We start from the raw sequence: 22,757 nt of genomic DNA, 5'->3' as shown, positions 1-22,757 counted from the left end.
CAAATTTAACAGGCTTAGCAGCTCGCCTGCACACTCGTTGGAGGTGTCCCATTGATCCACAGCCCTTGCAAACGTACTCTTTGAATCGGCATGAATGCAAACGATGATCACCCCCGCATCGCCAACAAGGTGTTAATGACCTTGCATTCATCACCCTTGATGGTGGACCATGAGTCATCTGCAGACGTGCCCTGTACATTACGATTCGAAAACAACATCACTTTGTTCACAGTACTTTTAGCAACACTTGTGTGCTGAGAGATTTGCTTCGTATTATCACAGGTGGCAATGAACGCCTGGGCTATCGCTATGGTCTTACTCAAGGTTGGGATCTCTGCAGTCAAAAGTTTGCGAAGTATGATTTCATAGCCAATGCCAAGTATGAAAAAGTCTCTGAGCATGTGCTCCAAATGTCCTTCAAATTCGCAATGTCCTGCAAGGCGTCATAGCTCGGCAACATAACTTGCCACTTCCTGGCCTTCAGACCTTTAGTAGGTGTAGAACCGGTACCTCGCCATCAGAACGCTTTCCCTCGGGTTCAAATGCTCTCTGACCAGTGTGCACAAATCGTCATATGATTTCTCCGTGAGTTTCGCTGGAGTAAGCAGATTCTTTATGAGGCCATACGTTGGTGCCCCACAGACGGTGAGGAGGATCACCCTTCGTTTGGCAGCGCTCTCTTCCCCATCTAGCTCGTTGGCCACGAAGTATTGGTCGAGTCGCTCCACAAAAGTTTCCCAATCATCTCCCTCCGAAAATTTCTCCAGGATGCCCACTGTTCTCTGCATCTTTGGGTTCGCTATCTGTATCTTGTTGTGTATGGAGAAAGAGTCAGACTGGACACAGTGAGCTCAAAGTAAAGTGTGACCTTAGTCTTTTATTGCAGGTCTCCAGAGTGCATCTCCAACCTGTGAAGCCTCCTTAAATACCCTGTGCTCCCAAGGGATTATGGGATCCCTTGGGACTCCAGGGGATGAGCCCTCTGGTGTCTGTACAGAGTAAATACAAATCCATATATATAACATGAACAAACCTAATCTTTCCATGATCAAACATCTTGGCCAAATATGTGCGAGAACCATATATCTTCATAATTCTTCCCGGTAACCACTTTAACCATTTATGGTGATGATTCTTCACTTTCACCTTCTGATTTAATTTCTCTCATCCTTCTGCTTTAACTTCTCTCTCCATTGGGTGTAACTTGTGATGGGGATGACAACCTAGACATAGTATCAGCATTACTGTGATCAGCTAATCGTCTGTTCTCAATGTCATACGAATATGCTGACAAAATCAAAGCCCATCTCTGAATTCGGGCTGTAGCTAAGGTTGGAACTGGGGACTTTGGATGGAGAATTGCTGTCAGGGGCTTATGGTCTGTAATGATGGTAAACTTACAATCATACAAATATTTGTAGAACTTCTTGACCCCAAAAATTAATGCCAAAGCTTCCATTTGATCTGCGCATAATTACGCTCACTGGCACTGAGAGTGTGTGAAGCAAAAGCAAATGGTCTCTCCTCCCCACTATGTAGTACATGAGAGATCACTGCCCCAATTTCTTATGGAGAAACATCACATGCTAGCTTGATCTCCTTAGATACATCATAGTGAACTAATCATCATCATAGGCAGTCCCTCAGAACTGAAGGCTTGCTTCCACTCTTAACATGAGTTCTTCGGTGGCTGAACAGTTCAATACGAGAACCACTGACTCTGTCACAGGTGGGGCAGATAGTTGTTCAGGGCAGGGGTGGGTGGGACTGGTTTGCCACACGCTCTTTCCGCTGTCTGCGCTTGTTTTCTACGTGCACTCGGCGATGAGACTCGAGGCGCTCAGCGCCCTCCCGGATGCACTTCCTCCACTGAGGGCGGTCTCTGGCCAGGGACTCCCAGGTGTCAGTGGGGATGTTGCACTTTATCAGGGAGGCTTTGAGAGTGTCCTTGTAACGTTTCCTCTGCCCACCTTTAGCTCGTTTGCCATGAAGGAGTTCCGAGTAGAGCGCTTGCTTTGGGAGTTTTGTGTCAGGCATGCAAACAATGTGGCCTGCCCAGCGGAGCTGATCAAGTGTGGTCAGTGCTTCAATGCTGGGGATGTTGGCCTGGCCGAGGATGCTGATGTTGGTGCATCTGTCATCCCAGGGGAGTTGAGGGATTTTGCGGAGACATCGTTGGTGGTATCTCTCCAGCGACTTGAGGTGTCTACTGTACATGGTCCATGTCTCTGAGCCATAAAGGAGGGCGGATGTTACTACAGCCCTGTAGACCATGAAATTGGTGGCAGTATTGAGGATCTGGTCTTCAAACACTCTTTTCCTCAGGCGGCCGAAGGCTGCACTGGCACACTGGAGGCGGTGTTGAATCTCGTTGTCAATGCCCACGCTTGTTGATAAGATGCTCCCGAGTTATGGGAAATGGGCCACGTTGTCCAGAGCTGCGCCATGGATCTTGATGACTGGGGAGCAGTGCTGTGCGGCAAGGACAGGCTGGTGGAGGATCTTTATCTTATGGATGTTTAGCGAAAGGCCCATGCTTTCATACGCCTCAGTAAAAACGTCGACCATGTCCTGGAGTTCAGCCTCTGTATGTGCGCAAACGCAGGAGTCATCCGCGTACTGTAGCTCGACGACAGAGGTTGGGGTGATCTTGGACCTGGCCTGGAAACGGCGAAGGTTGAACAGGTTTCCACTGGTTCTGTAGTTTAGTGAACTAACATGGTGCTCTCTACCAATTTGCTTTTACAATCCTTGAATGTTGTGTCGCATTCTTCTGACCACTTCCAACAGCTCATTCAGTGCATGTAACATTATAGCCAAATTTGGTCGGGACTTCCTCTAAAAGTTCAAAAGATCCACAAATGATTGAAGTTCAGTGACATTCTTGGGAGTGGGTGCATTTCTAATTGCATCCAGCTTTCCCTTGGTTGGATGTGAACCACCTTTGTCTACTCTGTACCCTAAGTACTCCACTGAGTTTTAAAATAACTTACACATGTGAGCAGTCACTCGTACTCTATGCTTCTTTAGCCATTTGAGCACTTCATTCAATATGCTATTATGGATTTGCCTGTTTGGTGCTGAAATTAGTGTATCACCTAAATAATATACTAGCGCTTCAATGACTTTCAAAATCTGGTTCATCACCCCTTGGAATATGGCGTGGGTGTAAGACACTTCAAGTGGTAGCCTATTAAAATTGATATAGATCTAGATGAGTATTTATAGTCAAAAATGACTTGGACTCTTCATCTAGTTGTAAGTAGGCATTTATGAGATCTAACTTTGAGAAGATCCGGCCACCTGTCAGCGTTGTGAACAAATCTACATTTGGCAATGATTACCCTCTAGAAACTGGTTTATAGTTACTTTATAATCACCACACAACCTTACCTTATCATCTGACTTAGGTACAACAACAATGGGTGCAGATCAATTACTTAAATCTATCTTAGAGATAACATTCTCAGTCTCTAGTCTTTTGAGTTTTTGCTCAACTTTCCCCTTGAGTGCGTATGGTACGAGACGTGGCTTGCAGTTAACTGATCTAGCATCATTCTGTACTTTGACACCCGTCTTGAAGCCTTGGATTGGACTGCCTGTTTCACTGAACACTTTCGGATACTTCTTGATGACATCATCCTTCGATGCAAATCTCGTTTCAACACGAAAAATCTCACTCCAATCCAGCTTCAGTGATCCCAACCAATTTCTACCTAGTAAGGCAGGCTTATCTCCTACTACTACTAAGGGAGGCAAGCTCTGAAATTGATCCTTGTAGTTCATCGGTACAGTGATACGTCCTACCACAGGAATGTGCTCTCCTGAGTAGTCTCGCAGCTCTATCTTCGACTTTTCCAGTGGAAAATCACTCAGCTTGTCGAGATATAGCAATTCCGGTACTAGTCTTATGGATGCACCAGTGTCGATTTCCATCGGTAGCTTGGTTCCTGCAACATCTACTTGAATGATGATACTTTTCAAATTGCTGTTAGATACCCTCAAGCTCCTGATGATGTGTATCTCTTCGCTCTGTTGCTTTTCTTCCATGCTATGTAGTCTCTGGGAATTTCTACTTCTAGACTTGAAAGTTGGTTTACTCTTCAGTCGGCATGCCTTCGCAAGATGCCCAGTTTTCTTGCAGAAGAAACACGCTGCCTTCTCATATAGACAGCTTTGAGCAATGTGTTGTCCCAGACACTTATAGCATGACTTTAATGCTCTGTTACCATTGGCAGTAAGTTAGGGGTTGTCAACAACTTGCATCTGAACACTTCATTTTTCATCCCACAAACAAAGCGGTCCCACAATGCTCGGTCCAGAAATTACAGTGAATGGATAACTTTTTTAATGCTACAATGTACTCACTGATACTTTTGTCAAATTAACTGATCTCATATTCCAAGGCGATAACATTCAGCAATTTCCAGGGGTCAGGACTGCAGCGCTGTTCTAACTTGGTTCGAATCTCCGTAAGTGATGTGTCCTTTGCCTTGATGGGAACAAACACATTTTTCAGGGTTTCATACACTTCGGGGCCTGCTTCAGTCAGAAAAATAGTTTTTTTTCTTTCTAACACTACCCGGTTATAGTTTTCATCATCGGGGACTTTGATGATGCTATTTGCGGTGAAACAATTTCTAGCCGCTCCACATATGCTCCGAAAATCTCTCGGTCATGATGGAATGCAGACAAGCACCCTATTATTTCCATAGGTGTGGCCATCTGGACTCTGGCAGTTCAGCCAAGTGTGCTTGTAATTTACGATGGATTTCTAGCTGTTCTGCAACAGAACAAATCTCTCTAGTCTCTGCTGTTAGGCTGGAATCATTCATCAACAAAAATTTCAACTAGGGTATCCAGGAATCCGATCCTTCATCACCAACGTAGTATCTTCTCTACGATATCACAAACACACACTTACAAGATGGCTTCAACTCAGGAACTTGTCAGGTGACCTGACCTTTTTTTATTGTACATGAGCAATTGCATTACCACAGTCATCCACTCGGTGGATCATAGTCCACGAGCTGGAGCAATATATTACAAATGTATACATCAATTTGAGAAAGGTTGCATTTAATCTTGGCCAGCGTTCCCTTGAAATCATTCTGAAATCCCTTCCAATCTTTACCCCCATCTCTAGCTCCAAAACCACTATTCCTGCACTGGGCAGTATCTGTCCAAGTAAATGAGGATATCTTGGTTTCAAGTCTTTGTGTTCCGGTCTAAAAAGGTTGATCTTGTATTGGACGATCTTAGCATCAGAATCTCAAAATTCTGAAGTGTGACTTACTTCTTCCCCTAGGCTCAGAATTTGATATCATATTACCAAGGCAAGTGATTTGTCATGGCAAAAAATGCTCAAACTCATGAGGGAATTTGAGAAATTCACACAGGCTGGTGCTGTGACTACAGTGCATGAAATAAATTGAAAGCTTTCACCTTTAACATTGATTTCATGCAGCTCTAACAAAGGCTAGGTCTCAGGGAAATAAATTGTCGCTATGATAGAGTTCAGGAGCTCCACAACAAGTGGTAAGGACTCAAACTCAGAAGAAAGAAAATTAATAGACAGTTTATATTTACTTTACAAAGGGTGGTGAATTCATGAAAGGGGCAGCAGATGGCAACAGTAAATTCAAGAGGGGACTGGATGTTTGGTAGATCAGGACTATGGAAGCAAAATAGTGCACCATATTTGTCAAACTATAAGCCTGCTTAGATGGACTGCAACGGTCACGTTTACATTTGTGCATTCTTATGTTCCTAAGGCAAGGAGGGAACATCGAAACTTAGCAGGCTCACATTTCATTGGTATGCCTTCTATCACAAGATCAGGTTGAACAGGAACTAACATCAGAACTGTATGCAGGCTGTAAGCAAACGAACAGGGCAGGCCCAGAGTCAACAGAAAAAGATAGGGTAATTTTAACCACAAAAAACGGGTGCTTGGGGTTGGGTGGAATGTTAAAATTATAAAAATCACAAACCTGACCCCAGGCTGCCCACTTTCGATTTTAACGGAGATGGGTGGGATGGGCAACCAACCCGATCCCAGAGGGTGGTTGGCCATATTAACATTATAATGCCAATGTTTATCCAATATTTAACCTGTCTTCTAGGTTTAACCCTGGCCAGCCAGGTTTCCCGGGCCTTAAGAAACCTGGCAGCTAAAGAGAACGAGGACTGCTTCGTGGAAGATGTAAGTGCCATTACAGCACCGCTTGTTGGCCAAGAGAAGCAGGAGTACTTTGTTCCAGCTCTCCAAGCTTATCTTCTTCTTTGCCCATTCTCGGACTTCCCATCCCTCCCCGCGGTTCAAAGAATCCCCCGCGATAAGACCTCCCGTGATCAGGATTGGATCCACCTGGAATCGGGGATCGGGCCCCCTTCCGGGACCAGAGATCAAACCCCAGCCCCAGATCGGTGACCATCCCAATCCTCTGCCCTCCTGCAATCATACTCCACCCGCCCCTCATCGCACCCCCACCACCCCAGGAATCAGAGACCATCCCCTCCAAGATCGGGTCCCTCCCTCTTCACACTCCCACTAACCCAGCTGCAGGCTCTCTACTGCTCCTGGCCAGTGGCCTTCCCCGGAGCATTCCCCGCCCAACAAAGAGCCAAGCCGGTCAATCAGGTTGGCTTACGGATGGGAAAACGGCTTGAAAAAAAAATGTGCCCTGTGGAGTCAAAACTAACTTCTAAATTTATTGCCACATCCATGGGTTTCCCAGGCTTCCTGAAGCTAGCCAGTGAAAGCAAGGTGAGAACACAATGGCAAATATTCAGTACTCACAGCTGCTTTCTGACCTACTAGTGGGAAAGGATTTGTTCACAGTACTTTTGCTGAGATTTCTTCCCACACTGGAGGTTTTCTCAATCACATCAGGATGGGTGGTGCTTTGGTTGCCTTAGCTTGGATCTCGGACAAATAGCAACATGACAAGCACCAGCAACAGTAGCCTGCTGTTCAGATACCTGTAGCTGGGCGACAGAAGGGGCAGCAGAAGAAAAGGAAGCAGCAGAGAGGGGAGCAGCAATGGGAGGAGGTTCAGAGAGTACAGCAGCAGAGGGGTGAAGCTCATATGAGGCATTACTCACGACATGGGGTGTACAGGCAGAGTCTCAGTTTCCTCGACATGTCTGAACAGCAGTGCCTCAGGATACTCAGGTTGTTACATCCGGTAGTGTCAGACATCTGCAGCCTCCAAGAAGGAGACCTGCTGCCTGATGGATCTGGAGGCTATGCGTTACCCAGTGACTGTCAAAGTCATCACTGCCCTCTACTTTTTTTCCTCTTGTCATGTATCTTACATTATTATATATAACTGTATCCCAACATGCTATACATGACTGTAATAAGATATGACCTGTAACCATCAGCATACCTTACCACCGGGGGTGCACTTGCAAGAGTCAGGTATATAAGCAAAGGTCTCAGGCAAGTGCAGCATTCCAGAGCTGTGAAATAAAAGGTGCAGGTCCAGAGTGACCTTGACTTCACTACATGCCTCGTGTGAATCTGTACTGAGAGGACAGGACTTTACAGCGGCGACGGGTTACGGGATGACAGAATCCACAGAATGGCGAACAACGGATCAGATGAAAAGTACAATGCGGGAGACAATTGGGAGGACTTTATAGAAAGGCTCCAGCAAAGCTTTGTAACCAAAGACTGGTTAGGCGACAATACGGCAGACAAGAGAAGAGCCCATCTCTTGACCAGCTGTGGCTCGAAAACATACGCTTTAATGAAGGATCTGTTGGCACCTGAGAAACCAGCAAGCAAGTCGTTTGAAGAATTGAGCACACTGGTAAGAGACCACCTGAAGCCAGCGAGCAGCCTACACAGGGCCAGACACAGGTTCTATAACTACAGACGCTGTGTGGGCCAGAGCATACCCGACTTCGTGGCGGAACTTCGGAGATTGGCTAGTTTATGTGAGTTCTCCGATGAACTGAGGAGAGAAATGCTGAGAGACTTCTTCATTGAAGGAATAGACCACGCAGGCATATTCCGAAAGCTCATAGAGACCAAGAACCTGAACTTAGAGGCAGCAGCACTGGTTGCACAGACATTCTTGGTAGGTGAAGAAGAAACGAGGTTGATCTACAATGCAGGTACGACAACTAACGAAATAATGGAACAAGGAGTGCACAATATTAGAAAAGCTGCTACCCCCACACACAGACAAAACCAGCAGAACAGGCTTTCGACAGCAAGCAGTGGCAACAGAAGCCATCAAGGGCCACAGGAACGGCTGTTCACACCTCATCAACCCACAATGAGAGCAATCAACTACAAACTGAGAGAAGCTCAAGAGAGATCAGCCAGACGCAGCTCATTCTTTGCAAGCAGTCTGTGCTCGAGGTGTGGGGGTGGGTACTCGTCAAGGGAATGTCGATTTCTGCAGGCTGTTTGCAGGAACTGTGAATATACAGGGCATTTGGCCCGCATGTACAAAAAATTGGCAGCTCGGCTGGTATACGAATCGGATGGGTCAGAAAGCGGACCAGAAGACGGTGGGGACAGTAGCCGGGACACCGATGTACAGCGGGTCAACACGATCAATGGCCGCTGCTCCTACGACAGGACGCCTCCTATAATGATGAGGGTTCTACTCAACGGGATATCAGTCAACATGGAGCTGGATACAGGAGCGAGTCAATCTCTCATGGGCGCTCAACAATTTGAAGAACTGTGGCCGCATAAAAGAGACAGACCAAAACTCACAAGGGTCGACACCAAACTAAGGACCTATACCAAAGAAATCGTACCAGTCCTCAGCAGCGCCATGCTCTCTGTCACACACAAAGGGACAATGAACCGACTTCCCCTGTAGATTGTCCCCGGAGACCCCCCAGCACTGCTGGGGAGAAGCTGGCTGGCAAAACTAAACTGGAAATGGGATGATGTCCATGCCATGTCATTAGAGGAACGGATCTCCTGCTCAACAGTTATAAAGCGATTTGAACATCTCTTTCAGCCAGGTGTGGGCACTTTCAAAGGGACCAAAATCTACATCACACAGGATGCTAGACCGGTCCATCACAAGGCCAGAGCTGTACCCTATGTGATGAGGGAAAAGATTGAACACGAACTAGACAGGCTTCTGCGGGAAGGCATTATATCACCTGTGGAATTTAGCGACTGGGCAAGTCCCATCGTCCCAGTCATGAAGCCTGATGGATCCGTACGAATCTGTGGGGACTACAAATCTACCACAAACAGAGTCTACCTACAGGACCAGTACCCGCTGCCCAGAGCGGAGGACTTATTTGCCACATTGGCTGGAGGTAATCTTTTCTCAAAATTAGACCTCACACCTGCGTATATGACGCAAGAATTGACCGAGGAATCCAAGCTACTCACCACCATCAACACACATCGAGGCCTTTTCATGTACAATCGATGCCCATTCGGCATCAGGTCAGCAGCTGCCATATTCCAACGCAACATGGAGAGTCTGCTCAAGTCCATTCCGGGGACGGTTGTATTTCAAGATGACATACTTATCACGGGCAGGGACACCGACTCCCATCTCCGTAATTTGGAGGAAGTACTAAAGCGGTTGGATCGGGTAGGCCGACGAGTCAAGAAATCCAAGTGCCTGTTTCTCGCACCCGAGGTTGAATTTTTGGGCAGAAGGATTGCCACTGATGGAATCCGCCCAACAGAGTCCAAAACAGAAGCAATTCGCCTGGCACCCAGGCCCCGGAATGTCTCAGAACTGCGCGCCTTTCTCGGGCTACTCAATTACTTTGGGAACTTTATGCAGAACTTAAGCACGCTGCTGGAGCCTCTCCACATGCTACTCAGGAAAGGGTGCGATTGGTTTTGGGGGGACGCCCAGGAAGGCACCTTCAATAAGGCACGCAACCTTCTGTGTTCCAACAGTGTTTAGACTTTCTTTGACCCAGGTAAAAAGCTAGTTCTCACATGCGATGCGTCACCGTATGGGGTCGGGTGCGTTTTGCAACATGTCAATAGTGCGGGCAAATTACAACCCATAGCTTATGCCTCCAGGTCACTTTCGCGGGCGGAGCGCGAGTACGGAATGGTAGAGAAGGAGGCGCTCGCGTGCGTGTACGGTGTCAAAAAGATGCACCAATACCTTTTCGGGGCCAAGTTCGCGTTAGAAACCGACCACAAGCCCCTCACGTCTCTCCTATCCGAGAACAAGGCAATAAACGCCAACGCCTCGGCGCGAATTCAACGATGGGCACTCATGCTGGCGTCCTACGACTATACCATAAGGCACAGACCAGGCACAGACAACTGTGCCGATGCACTCAGCAGGCTACCCCTGACGACCACGGAAGGGTCTGACGAACAGGACTGTGAGATAGTCATGGCAATCAATGCCTTTGAGTCCACAGGTTCGCCCATGATGGCTCGCCAAATCAGAGCCTGGACGGCCAGCGACCCCACGTTATCCTGAGTAAAAAGATGTGTCCTAACCGGGGACTGGGCAGAGGTTCGCGATGCCTGCCCCCAGGAATTAAAACCCTTTCACAGGCGCATGCATGAGCTATCACTACAAGCAGACTGCCTGATGTGGGGCAGCCGAGTAGTCATGCCTCTGCGAGGCAGAGAGGCATTTGTCCGGGAGCTCCACCGCGAGCATCCGGGGATCGTTCTCATGAAGGCCATAGCCAGATCCCACGTCTGGTGGCCTGGTATTGACGCGGACTTGGAGCTTTGCGTCCGAAGGTGCACCATTTGTGCCCAACTCAGCAATGCCCCAAAGGAGGCTCCACTGAGCCCCTGGCCCTGGCCTACCAAACCGTGGTCGCGGGTGCACGTAGACTATGCGGGCTCATTCATGGGCAAAATGTCCCTCGTAGTTGTAGATGCATTTTCAAAGTGGATCGAATGCACCATTTTAAACTCGAGCACAACCTCCACCACTGTGGAGAGCCTCGCAACCATGTTTGCAATGCACGGAATCCCTGACATATTAGTCAGTGACAATGGTCCGTGCTTCACATGCGCAGAATTCCAAGACTTTATAATTGACCACGGCATAAATCACGTCAAGACGGCACTGTTCAAGCCGGCCTCCAACGGCCAGGCGGAGAGAGCAGTGCAAATCATTAAACAAGGCATGCTTAAAATCCAAGGTCCCACGCTGCAGGGTCGCCTGTCGCGACTGCTGTTGGCATACAGATCTCGTCCGCACTCACTGACTGGGATTCCCCCCCGCGCAACTGTTGATGAAAAGGACTTTAAAAACAAGGCTCTCATTAATCCTCCAAGACATGCACGAAATCGTTGAGGCAAAGCGCCGTAAGCTGACTTAGTACCATGACAGAACTTCGAGGGGGAGATGGAATGAGATAGGGGACAATGTGTTTGTACTAATCTATGGCAGGGGTCCCAAATGGCTTGCAGGGACAGTAACGGGCAAGGAAGGAAACAGGCTACTGGTAGTACAAATGGACAATGGCAAAACCTGCCGGAGGCATGTAGACAGTCAAAAGCAGATTTACCAACAGAACTGCGGAACCAGAGGCAGACTACAATGTGGAACTCGCACCACACCTGGTGGACAGACAGAGGGAACAACCTGAGGAAAGGGCAATCCCAACAGACAGCCCAGGTGAGTCAACAACAATCACACCAATCGAAACAGACAGCCCGGGCGAGATACCAGCAACCACACCCAAAGAAAAACAGACACCAAGGCAAACAACTGAACCACAACTCACACGAGAGCGTAGACCACCTGAGAGACTGAACTTATAAAGATAATAAGACCTTGGGGGAGAGTGACTCAGGAGGGGCCGCCATTTTGGAAATTGCCCTTCCTGAGTTTTGGAGCAGTGTCTGGGACCGCTCCGCCCATTTTCCCACCATGGCGTGCACGCACTGACCCCTTACCGACAGGCGTGGACCCCTTCGCGAAATTGCCCCTCGGGAAATGGCCCCTTTCCTGATATTGTCCCGCAGGAGCAGCCCCGGCGCTGATTGGTGCCCCCAACAGCTTTTTGTGTCGGTGCACTCTCTGTAACACGGCCACGCCACCCTTCAAGGGGAGGGCACACTGCCACGGCCGCCATGTTATTTTTTGTTGTCGGCCGACTGCCAGATCGGCCCGACAGTTGTGCCCCTGCGTTCAGCCGGCCGCCAACAGACAGCCTGGTACCACTTTTTGGCCACTGGCCTGGCTAAAACCCTCCCTAGTGGTCCATTGGACCTAACTTAAAAGTATGCAGAACTCGCAGTGGCTCTCCCCTTTAACTGAAGGGGAGAGACGTTGTGACACATCAGCATCCGCGTCGCGTTGACATCATCAATGCGGCGCTGATGACTGGTCGGGGTGGCAGACCCGCTGCAAGAGCACTTCCGCCCCTCAGCCACCACGATTTCTGCCCCAAACCAAAAAATACAAAGTGCCGAATAGCTTTAAAAAAAATAGAGGGTGCGCCCCGTTTTGGGCAGAGAACAATTTCTATCCCGATATCTTCACAATGCCCAGTAATATTAAGCCACTCATGCTTGAAGCGACTTCCACCATTCTCTCTGCAATCATGGCTCGTGTGCTTGGAAGGCCTCTCAGCACATTACACATTCTCTGCTGTTCCTCAATGATTCTCCTTTTCATCGACGGCCCTCGGGGTACAGCATCTGAGTCCAGTTGAGCATAGCTTGGAGAGGGCTGTGCCGTGCTACTGTCCCTGCCACCACCATCTGCTCTTGCTCACTTGTAAAGTGTGAATCACCAGGGGAAAACCCAACTATCTGTCTAAAGGTTCCCACTAAAGTGTGAGTATCTGAGCTGGTGCATGGTATGCATGAGTCCTGTGATGGTGCACCCTCAAAAGGACTCAGCTCCTCTGAGGAATAGTTATCAGCAACCTCCATCAACTTCTGCTGCATGCGTGAAGGACCTGTCAGAGATAAAAGTCATGATTAGTATTGCCAGAATGTTGCAACTTATCATTATGAAGATGATCATATTTCACTCACTGGTGAAATCAAGTCAACTTGACTGAGTGCTGTATGAAGTGTGGGTTCACCAGCTGGCTGGAAGCTTCCCATCTCCAATGGCCAGGGATGCTGAAACTCTATTGATCTCTCGTGCCTCCTGCTCTGCACTCGTTAGCTGGGAAATGTGTGGAGTCCCACCTCCGGTTCTATCCCTCTCCCTGGTATTATGTGCTCTCTTCTCCTGCATTGAGGGAAAGAGCAGATCAGTGAGTGAGTGTAATGGCATGTGTTTACCCAATGGATACAGTGCATTTGGTGAGAGTGAGTATCAGGGAGAGGTATGAAATTGCATAAGGATGAGGGTGAGAGGCAGTGGTGGATGAGCAGATTAAATTTGAGTAAGTGCATAGAAAGAGAAGGAAGGGTGTGCAGCAAGCTAAGTGGGTGTAAGGAATGATGTAATCACGGAGGCTTGACAAGGCAAATTGAGGGGGTGGGGTGATGCGCACAGCAGGATGTATGTGAATGTGCAACTGTACTTGTGTTTCCTGACCTGGTTGGGTAAATAAAGTACTTCGTACACTGAAGTTAGAAGCGTGGCACAATGCTCCTGGTGCTGACCTCCTCAGCTACTTCCAGCTATGCCTTGTTTGTGGCAGCAGCAGGTTTCTTCCTCCCATCACTGGGGAAGAAGATTTCTATGTGGCTCTTCACTGACGCCAGCAGCACATCAAGGGAGGTATCACTGAAACACGGCACAGTCCATCTCGAATCCATCATGCAACTTCCTGTTCCTTTTTTGCAAACTCCAACTCCTACAAATTCCATTTTTGGATTGGCCCTTCAAAAACTTGAGCTGAGATTGCATCATGTGGGTTCACATTATGCCCACTGCTACAGATTGGACTGCAAACCGGAAATTAAATGCTAATGAACTGGCTGAGTTAAAAAAAAAAACACTGACTGATGCACTGAACTTACTTACATCGAGGAGGCAGAGCGGCAGCGTGGGGAGGCCCATAAAAGGCCGAATGTCGTCGGGAGGCCAGCAGGACATCGAGGAGGCGGAACGGCAGCGTGGGGAGACCTATAGAGGCCCAACAGTCGGGGAGCGTCGGCAGTCGAGGAGGAGGTGGCGCGCGAGTTCGGAGGAGGCCTATAAAGGCCCTACAGTCGAGGAGCATCGGCAGTCGAGGAGGAAGCAGCGCGGGAGTTCGGAGGAGGTCAGCTGGTGCAGCTGCAGGAAAAGAAAGCAAAAAAGAAGTAGAAAGAAATTGAAGGGTAATGTCACAGCCAAGGGGGTAAGTGATTGGCTGGTGATTGGTGAGTAGTTTTTCTTTTTCTTTTTCTTTATCAGCAGGTAACCTTTAGCATTGTTGTTGCCAAATTAAGTTCATCTAAGGGTTAAGTCATGGCAGGAGAGCTCGGACACATGTCTTGCTCCTCCTGTGCTATGTGGGAAGTCAGGGAAGCTTCCAGTGTCCCTGACGACTACATTATGCGGGAAGTGTATCCAGCTGCAGCACCTGACAGATCGCATTGTAGCACTGGAGCTGTGGGTGGATTTATTATGGAGCATCTGCGATGCTGAGGATGTCGTGAATAGCACATTTAGTGAGTTGGCCACACCACAGGTAAAGGTTACACAGCCATATAGGGGATGGGTGACCAACAGGAAGAGCAATGGAAGGAAGGTAGTGCAGGAATCCCCTGTGGTCATCCCCCTGCAAAACAGATACACCGCTTTGGGTACTGTTGAGGGGAATGACTCATCAGGGGAGAGTAGCAGCAGCCAAGTTCATGGCACCGTGGGTGGCTCTGCTGCACAGGAGGGCAGGAAAAAGAGTGGGAGAGCTATAGTGGAAGGGGATTCTATTGTAAGGGGAATAAATAGACATTTCTGCGGCCGCAATCGAGACTCCAGGATGGTATGTTGCCTCCCTGGTGCAAGGGTCAAGGATGTCTCGGAGTGCCTGTAGGACATTTTGAAGGGGGAGGGTGAACAGCCAGTTGTCGTGGTGCATATAGGTACCAATGATATAGATAAAAAACGGGATGAGGTCCTACAAGACGAATTTAGGAAGCTAGGAGCTAAACTAAAAAGTAGGACCTCAAAAGTAGTAATCTCAGGATTGCTACCAGTGCCATGTGTTAGTCAGAGTAGGAATCGCAGGTTAGCTCAGATGAATACGTGACTTGAGGAGTGGTGCAGAAGGGAGGGATTCAAATTCCTGGGCATTGGAACCGGTTCTGCGGGAGGTGGGACCAGTACAAACCGGACGGTCTGCACCTGGGCAGGACCGGAACCAATGTCCTAGGGGGAGTGTTTGCCAGTGCGGTTGGGGAGGGGTTAAAATAATATGGCAGGGGGATGGGAACCAATGCAGGGAGACAGAGGGAATTAGAATGGGGACAGAAGCAAAATAAAGAAAGAAGAAAAGTAAAAGTGAAGGGGAGAGAAACCCAAGGCAAAAAGCAAAAAGGGCCACATTACAGCAAAATTCTAAATGAGCAAAGTGCGTTAAAAAGGCAAGCCTGAATGCTCTGTGCCTCAATGCGAGGAATATTCGTAATAAGGTGGACGAATTAACTGCGCAAATGGCTGTTAATGGATATGATGTAATTGGCATCATGAAGACATGGCTCCAGGGTGACCAAGGCTGGGAACTCAACATCCAGGGGTATTCAACATTCAAGAAGGATAGACAGAAAGGAAAAGGAGGTTGGGTGGCATTGCTGGTTAAAGAGGAAATTAACGCAATAGTAGGGAAGTACATGAGCTTGGATGATGTAGAATTGATATGGGTGGAGCTACAGAATACCAAAGGGCAGAAAACGCGAGTGGGAGTTGTGTACAGACCACCAAACCATAGTAGTGAGGTGGGGACAGCATCAAACAAGAAATTAGGGATGCATGCAATAAAGGTACAGCAGTTATCATGGGCGACTTTAATCTATATATTGATTCGGCTAACCAAACTGGTAACAATGCGGTGGAGGAGGATTTCCTGGAGTGTATTCGGGATGGTTTTCTAGGCCAATATGTCGAGGAACCAACTAGAGGGCTGGCCATCCGAGACTGGATGAGAAAGACAATTAGCAATCTTGTTGTGCAAAGCCCCTTGGGGAAGAGTGACCATAATATGGTAGAATTCTATATTAAGATGGAGAGTGACACAGTTAATTCAGAGACTAGGGTCCTTAACTTAAGGAAAGGTAACTTCGATGGTATGAGACGAGAATTGGCTAGGATAGACGGGTGAGTGATACTGAAAGGGTTGACGGTGGATAGGCAATGGCAAACATTTAAAGATCACATGGATGAACTTCAACAATCGTATATCCCTGTCTGAAGTAAAAATAAAACGGGGAAGGTGGCTCAACCGTGGCTAACAAGGGAAATTAGGGATAGTGTTAAATCCAAGGAAGAGGCATATAAATTGGTCAGGAAAAACAGCATATCTGATGACTGGGAGAATTTTATAATTCAGCAGAGGAGGACAAAGGGTTTAATTAGGAGGGGGAAAATAGAATATGAGAGGAAGCTTGCTGGGAACATAAAAACTGACTGCAACAGCTTCTATAGATATGTGAAGAGAAAAAGATTAGTGAAGACAAATGTAGGTCCCTTGCAGTAGGACTCAGGTGAATTTATACTGCGGAACAAAGAAATGGCGGACCAGTTAAACAAATACTTTGGTTCTGTCTTCAAGAAAGAAGACACAAATAACCTTCCGGAAATACTAGGGGACCGAGGGTCTAGTGAGAAGTAGGAACTGAAGGAAATCCTTATTAGGCGGGAAATTGTATTTGGGAAATTGATGGGATTGAAGGCCGATAAATTCCTGGGGCCTGATAGTCTGCATCCAAGGGTACTTAAGGAAGTGGCCCTAGAAATAGTGGATGCATTGGTGATCATTTTCCAACAGTCTATCTGTTGTGTATGTAGAAAGAATCAGACTGAACACTGTGAGCTCAAAGTAAAGTGTGGCCTTAATCTTTTATTGCAGGTCTCCAGAGTGCCTCTCCAACCTGTGAAGCCTTCTTAAATACCTGTGCTCCCAAGGGATTATGGGATCCCTTGGGACTCCGGGCAATGAGCCCTTTGGTGGCTGTACAGAGTAAATACAAATCCACATATATAACACTATCAACTCTGGATCAGTTCCTATGGACTGCAGGGTAGCTAATGTAACACCATTTTTTAACAAAGGAGGAAGAGTGAAAACGGGTAATTATAGACCGATTAGCCTGACATCAGTCGTGGCGAAAATGTTGGAATCAATTATTAAAGATGAAATAGCAACGCATTTGGAAAGCAGTGACAGGATCGGTCCAAGTCAGCGTGGATTTATGAAAGGGAAATCATGCTTGACAAATCTTCGAGAATTTTTTGAGGATGTAACTGGTAGAGTGGACAAGGGAGAACCAGTGGATGTGGTGTATTTGGACTTTCAAAAGGCTTTTGACAAGGTCCCACAAAAGAGATGGGTGTGCAAAATTAAAGCACATGGTATCGGGGGTAATGTACTGACGTGGATAGAGAACTGGTTGGCAGACAGGAAGCAGAGAGTCGGGATAAACGGGTCCTTTTCGGAATGGCAGGCAGTGACTAGTGGGGTGCCGCAGGGCTCAGTGCTGGGTCCCCAGCTATTTACAATATACATTAATGATTTAGATGAAGGAATTGAAGTTTGCAGATGACACTAAACTGGGTGGCAGTGTGAGCTGTGAGGAGGATGCTAAGAGGCTTCACGGTGACTTGGACAGGTTAGGTGAGTGGGCAAATGCATGGCAGATGCAGTATAATGTGGATAAATGTGAGGTTATCCACTTTGGTGGCAAAAACACGAAGGCAGAATATTATCTGAATGGCGGCAGATTAGGAAAAGGGGAGGTGCAACGAGACCTGGGTGTCATGGTACATCAGTCATTGAAATTTGGCATGCAGGTACAGCAGGCGGTGAAGAAGGTAAATGGTATGTTGGCCTTCATAGCTCGGGGATTTGAGTATAGGAGCAGGAAGGGCTTACTGCAGTTGTACAGGGCCTTAGTGAGGCCTCACATGGTATATTGTGTTCAGTTTTGGTCACCTAATCTGAGGAAGGTCGTTCTTGCTATTGAGGGAGTGCAGCGAAGGTTCACCAGACTGATTCCCGGGATGGCAGGACTGACATATGAGGAGAGACTGGATCGACTGAGCCTGTATTCACTGGAGTTTAGAAGGATGAGAGGGGATCTCATGGAAACATATGAAATTCTGACGGGACGGGACAGGTTAGATGCAGGAAGAATGTTCCCAATGTTGGGGAAGTCCACAACCAGGGGACATTGTCTAAGGATAAGGGGTAATCCATTTAGGACTGAGATGAGGAGAATCTTCTTCACTCAGAGAGTTGTTAACTTGTGGAATTCCCGACCGCAGAGAGTTGTTGATGCCAGTTCATTGGATATATTTAAGAGGGAGTTAGATATGGCCCTTATGGGTAAAGGATCAAGGAGTGTGGAGAGAAAGCAGGAAAGAGATACGGAGGTTAATGATCAGCCATGATCTTATTGAATGGTGATGCAGGCTCGAAGGGCCGAATGGTCTACTCCTGCACCTATTTTCTATGTTTCTATGTTTCTATCTTACCCGCACGATATCACACCAATTTTCTCACTGAGAGTACTTAAGGAAGTGGCCCTAGAAATAGTGAATGCATTGGTGGTCATTTTCCAACATTCCATTGACTCTGGATCAGTTCCTATGGACTGGAGGATAGGTAATGTAACACCACTTTTTAAAAAAAGGAGGGAGAGAGAAAACGGGGAATTATAGACTGGTTAGCCTGATATCGGTGGTGGGGAAAATGTTGGAATCAATTATTAAAGATGAAATAGCAGCGCATTTGGAAAGCGGTGACAGTATCAGTCCAAGTCAGCATGGATTTATGAAAGGGAAATCATGCTTGACAAATCTTCTAGAATTTTTTGAGGATGTAACTCGTAGAGTGGACAAGGGAGAACCAGTGGATGTGTTGTATTTGGACTTTCAAAGGCTTTTGACAAGGTCCCACACAAGAGATTAGTGTGCAAAATTAAAGCACATGTTATTGGGGGTAATGTATTGACGTGGATAGAGAACTGGTTGGCGGACAGGAAGCAGAGAGTCAGAATAAATGGGTCCTTTTCAGAATGGCAGGCAGTGACCAGTGGGGTGCCGCATGGTTCAGTGCTGGGACCCCAGCAATTTACAATATACATCAATGATTTAGATGAAGGAATTGAATGTAATATCTCCAAGTTTGCAGATGACACTGAGCTGGGTGGCGGTGTGAACTGTGAGGTGGATGCTAAAAGACTGCAGGGTGACCTGGACAGGTTAGGTGAGTGGGCAAATGCATGGCAGATGCAGTATAATGTGGATAAATGTGAGGTTATCCACTTTGATGGCAAAAACAGGAAGACAGAATATTATGTGATTGGTGACAGATTAGGAAAAGGGGAGGTGCAACGAGACCTGGGTGTCATGGTACATCAGTCATTGAAGTTTGGCATGCAGGTACAGCAGGCGGTGAAGAAGGCAAATGGCATGTTGGCCTTCATAGCTAGAGGATTTGACTTTGGGGGAAGGGAGGTCTTACTGCAGTTGTACAGAGCCTTGGTAAGGCCACACCTGGAATATTGTGTTCAGTGTTGGTCCCCTAATCTGAGGAAGGATGTTCTTGCTTTGGAGCGAGTACAACGAAGGTTCACAAGATTGAATCCTGGGATGGCAGGACTGACATATGAGGAGCGACTGGATCAACTGGGCTTGTATCCACGGAAGTTTAGAATAATGAGAGGGGATCTCATAGAAACATATAAAATTCTGACGGGATTTGACAGGTTAGAGGCAGGAAGAATGTTCCCGTTGCTGGGGAGTTCCAGAACCAGGGGTCACAGTCTAAGAATAAGGGGTAAGCCATTTAGGACCGAGATGAGGAGAAATTTCTTTACTCAGAGAGTGGTTAACCTGTGGAATTTTCAACTACAAAAAGTTGTTGAGGCCAGTTCATTCGATATATTCAGAAGGGAATTAGATATGGCCCTTACGGACAAAGTGATCAAGGTGTATGGAGAGAAAGCAGGAAAGGGGTACTGAGGTTGAATAATCAGCCATGATCTTATTGAATGGCGGTGCAGGCTTGAAGGGCCAAATGGCCTTATCCTGCACCTAATTTCTATGTTTCTCTTTTTTTCTCCCTCTACACCAAGCGACTTCTCATCCTTGGTGATTTCAATCTCCACCACAACTCTTCTTGTTCTCTTTCCTCTGAGTTCACTGTTCTCCTTTCCTTCCTTGATCTCTCTCTCCATGTAAACTCTGCTACCCATATATACAGCCACCCCCTTGATCTTGTCATCTCACGTGACCTCACCACTCCCACCATAGCTATCACTGATAAGGCAATTTCTGATCATTTCCAAAGATTGCTGTCTTTCCCATGTTCTCCTTCCCTTCCCAACCCCACTTCTTTCTGTGTCCACCCCTGAAAAAGCTCTCCCTCAAGTCTCTTACCACTCCACTTTCAAATTCCTAACTATTTAGCCTTTGGCTTACAATTCTTCATGGCATTTCTGCAGCTACTGATTTGCTAACTTACATCCTTTCCACCACCTTTGATGCCTGAGCCCCCACTAAAACCATTAAACTTTCTCACCCTAGTTGGTCCCCCTGGTACTTCCCTCATCTCCGATCCTTTAAATCCAAGGGACGCAGACTTGAACGACTTTGGCGGACAACTGGTTTAACCATGGCTGGATCACAAAGCATTATTGGATCCTGCTCTCCATCACCAAAACTGCCCAATATTCTAAATTCATCCAGGAAGGCAAAGATAACACCCAGCTTCTCTTCTCCACCACAAACCGTCTTCTCAAATCATCCTTCCCTGCCTCCTCCTTCCTCACCTCCAACAATAAATGAGAGGAGCTTTCACTCCCATTGTCTGCAGTTCACGCCACAAACTCCGTTCCCTTTCCAGCAATTCCATCCCGCTCCCTGGCAACTGTCTGAGGTTGACCCACTCTGTTCGTAACCTTGGTGTTATATTTGATCTTGAGATTAGCTTCCTACCTCATATCTGCGCCATCACCGAGGCGGCCCATTTCCACATCTGTAACATCACCCATCTCTGCCCTTGCCTCAGCTTTTCTGCTGCTGAAACCCTTATCCATGCCTTTGTTACCTCTAGACTTGACTATTCCAAAACACGCCTGGCCAGCCTCCCTAGTTCTACCCTCCATAAACTTGAGGTCATCCAAAACTCTTTTGCCCTGTCCTAACTTGCACCAAGTTCCATTCACCTAACTCCCCTGCGCTCATCGATCTACATTGGCTCGCAGTTAAACACCTTAATTTTCAAGTTCTCATCCTTGTTTTCAAATTCTTTCATGGCCTTGCCCCTTCCTATCTGTTCTATTCTGAGTGCCAGTGGGGCGATGGTGGCTCTGGGGAATGCAGCCAGAGCCAAGTCCATGGCACCACGGGTGGCTCAGCTGCACAGCAGGGGGTGGGAGGAAAAAGAATGGAAGAGCTATAGTGGTAGGGGATTCCACAGTCAGGGGAGCAGACAGGCGTTTCTGCGGCCGCAGATGTGACTCCAGGATGGTATGTTGCCTCCCTGGCGCCAGGGTCAAGGATGTCACTGAGCGGCTGCAGGGCATTCTGGGGGGAGAGGGCGAACAGCCAGAGATCGTGGTCCACATTGGTACCAATGAGATAGGTAGGAAGAGGGATGAGGTCCTGCAGGCAGAGTTTAGGGAGCTAGGAGAAAAATTAAAAAGCAAGACCTCAAAGATAGTAATATCCGGATTACTCCCAGTGCCACAAGCAAGTGAGTACAGAAATAGGAAGATAGCGCAGATGAATACGTGGCTGGAGAGATGGTGCAGGCGGGAGGGCTTTAGATTCCTGAGACATTGGGACCGCTTCTAGGGGAGGTGGGACCTGTACAAGCCAGACGGGTTGCACCTCAACGGAGCATGGAACAATATCCTCGTCAGGGTTCGGGGGGGGCGAGGGGGTGGGGGAGGGGGTTTGCTAGTGCTGTTGGGGAGGTTTTAAACTAGCTTGGCAGGGGGATGGGAACCTGAGAGTTGATTCAGTAGGGAGGGGAGAAAAGCGGAAATTAGAAAGCAAAAATAAAGAAAGTGAGTTTGAAGGAGAGAGGAAACAAGCAGAAAAAAAGGATAAAATAACAAATTTAAAGGCACTTTGTCTAAATGCACAAAAGAGATGAGTTGATGGCAGAAATTGAGACGAATGGGTATGATCTGATAGTCATTACAGAGACGTGGTTGCAAGGTGACCAGGACTGGCAATTAAATATTATGGGGTATTTGTCAATCCGGAAGGACAGTCAGAAAGGAAAGGATGTGGGATAGCTCTATTGATAAAAGATGGAATCACTGCAATCGTCAGAAACAATATATGCTCAAAGGATCAGGATGTTGAAACAGTTTGGGTGGAGATAAGGAATAATAAGGGGAAAAAAGTCACTGGTGGGCGTAGTATGCCCCCTAACAGTAGCAACTCTGTTGGTCGGAGCATAAACCAGGAAATAGTGGGGTCTTGTAAAAAGGGAACAGCAATAATCATGGGTGATTTTAACCTCCATATTGATTGGACAAATCAAATTGGTCAGGGTAGCCTTGAGGAAGAGTTTATAGAGTGCATAAGGGACGCGTTCCTTGAGCAGTATGTAACGGAACCAACCAGGGGGCAGGCTATCCTAGATCTGGTTCTGTGTAATGAGACAGGATTAATAAACAATCTCCTAGTAAAGAATCC

At 47.4% G+C, this 22,757-nt stretch overlaps 1 protein-coding gene across 15 annotated transcripts in view; it reads right to left on the bottom strand.

The window, feature by feature from the left end:
- Nucleotides 1–22,757, bottom strand: part of LOC139264436 (zinc finger protein 385D-like) — a 1,282,821-nt gene that overhangs the window by 1,007,563 nt on the left and 252,501 nt on the right. For 2 of the 15 annotated variants that reach the window (XM_070880898.1, XM_070880900.1), the window contains exon 4: nucleotides 4,369–4,492. The exons of the other annotated variants lie outside the window; for them this stretch is intronic. The gene's annotated coding sequence lies outside the window, so the exon portion shown is untranslated. The remainder of the gene's footprint in view (nucleotides 1–4,368; nucleotides 4,493–22,757) is intronic. 15 annotated transcript variants of the gene reach the window in all.

The sequence above is a fragment of the Pristiophorus japonicus genome, chromosome 5 (assembly GCF_044704955.1).
Source record: "Pristiophorus japonicus isolate sPriJap1 chromosome 5, sPriJap1.hap1, whole genome shotgun sequence".
NCBI lineage: Eukaryota > Metazoa > Chordata > Chondrichthyes > Pristiophoridae > Pristiophorus > Pristiophorus japonicus.
Note: the sequence above shows the minus strand (reverse complement) of the source record. Positions and strands in the feature narration are given on the sequence as shown.